Below are 2183 nucleotides of genomic sequence, written 5' to 3'. Positions count from 1 at the left end.
GGGCGCATACTTTGAATAAAATATTTGTTATCATTCTCTTGAAATAAATGTGTTTTTTTCTTGAAAAAATACCGGTTTCATATGTATACACCTGGTACTACTCAGTCTGCCTGAAAAGCATACTGCCCTCTGCACAGTGGGAAGACCAAAAGCACGGCAAAAAAATCCGGGGCATGCTCTAACTCATTTATTTTACCATAATTTGTAAGAAATTCGACAAGCCTTTCTCAGAGTTTCTCTTTATGAGCCTTAAGGTGTATTCTTAAGGTTTCTGATCTTTGAAACCGTCGGTTTTTCTAGAATCGACCGAAACAAGACATTTGTGTTCCGAGAAAAACTCTTCATCGGAGAGTCTCTAGCCCACTACTCCCTATCTCCTCAAATTATCTGAGCATAGAATTGAATCAAGAACCTCAATACTGTTTTTAATCTCAAGTATGAGAGTATCACCCGAATTTAGAATGTCCATTTCAGTACTCGCTAGGTATTTGATCAAATCTTTCCATCTGCAATTGGTATTTTTGCTATCCCTCACCGTCTGGTGGGATTTTGTATCACAGCCTAACAGCAGAGGAAGCTTGTTCTTCTGGCAGTTTAAAATTAAAGTTATAGTTTTCTTCTTCTATTGCGGAGGTCAGGCCAGGGTGTTCAAAGATAGGTCAACCCTTGTGCCATTCATGCCAGGATACATCGATCACATCGTTCCTTGAGAGCCTAAGAACTCGTGTCCTCGATATTCCAGGATCACTATTCCTTCTGAAAGTACCGCTCCTTAGTTTAGATCCCTCCGACTAGAGTCCGTCAGAAACCCAGAGTAGCTATACCTCACGATGTTGCCTCTCTAGTTCAACTATTCCAGATCTATAGCCCGATAAGACCCGTCAGCTCTTCCAACAGACACAAAGTCTTGCCATCCCTAGAGATAGAACTTCCAAAGTATACATACATGTAATATTTTTTCAAATTTCTGCAATCTCTTCATTGCAAGTCAAGGGTACTGCATCAGAAGCAAATAAATTCACCAAACAAATACCGCTGCCGCATATTTCCTTCAAATGAAGCCCTTCCAGCGAAAAGTTTTTCGTTTAGAGAGGGCTTTTAGCTTTAGTTCATTATTCAGAGATTACTTATTGAGGAATCAACACTTCTCACACTTCTTCCTATTTCATCAATATTATTACTTCAAAAGTTCTTCTGTTCAAAACGAACTTTTCGCTGATAGATGCTGAAAATTTGGGATAAAACAATCGTCAGTTAATTTGTTTAGTTTTCGAATTAGTTTTTTTTTTTTTAATGAACAGAGTATTCAAGAAAGGAAAACAGAAAAAATTTAGTAGTGAAGTTGAAGGCAAAAGAAAACTTGTAAACCTTATATGTATATTGTGTAAAGACGAATATGTTGGATCCTGAAGAACAGGTAAAGACTGTGTATACCAAATTCATAAAAGGTGAAATTCGCGGAATTTTTGAAAGAAATCATTCCCGGATATTAAATGGAAAAATATTCCGTATTTGTTTTATTTTTAAAATTAATTTGTGGGAAATCAAAGAAATTCATTCATAATGCATTACTTTACAACATTTTTCATTATATAATTACAAGATCGTTAATGGTTGTTGGACATTAGAGTGAAAAATTGAAAAAATGTTTCGTATGCGAAAATTGACATCTAGCGAATGTACCAGTGATACAAAATTTAAGATTTGGAAATGTCAAAATTAAATCTAACGAAAGATTAAAAAATATGAAATTGTTATTGAATTATCAGCACTACAATGTTTCTTATTTGGACGGCTTTAACTTGGATACATTACAAGGTAATTGTTTACTTTAATCTCTTTTTAAAATATTCGACTTAATGTTTTGAAAAGTCTTGCAATACTTTTATTCTTGTGCAAAAGTAAAATCTCTGTCTGAGAGAAAAAAAAACATTTGCACTTTTTTGTCAAAAACTTCAAAAATAATAAAAAAAAATATAGAAAAATACATGAAAGAACAGATTGAGCGCAATACGGAAGGCATCTAGTGAACGCACCAAGAACCTGAAATTTAAAAAAGCAGGTGATTAATTTAGAACCGTTGCACAGTGGGGTGAAATCGGAAAACGAGGTTCAAAATGACATTTAGAACGCAATTATGCACCGATTTTAGAATTTTTTTTTTTTTTGAAAAATTCAGAACT

The sequence above is a fragment of the Belonocnema kinseyi genome, chromosome 1 (genome assembly GCF_010883055.1).
Source record: "Belonocnema kinseyi isolate 2016_QV_RU_SX_M_011 chromosome 1, B_treatae_v1, whole genome shotgun sequence".
Taxonomy (NCBI): Eukaryota; Metazoa; Arthropoda; class Insecta; order Hymenoptera; family Cynipidae; genus Belonocnema; species Belonocnema kinseyi.
Note: the sequence above shows the minus strand (reverse complement) of the source record.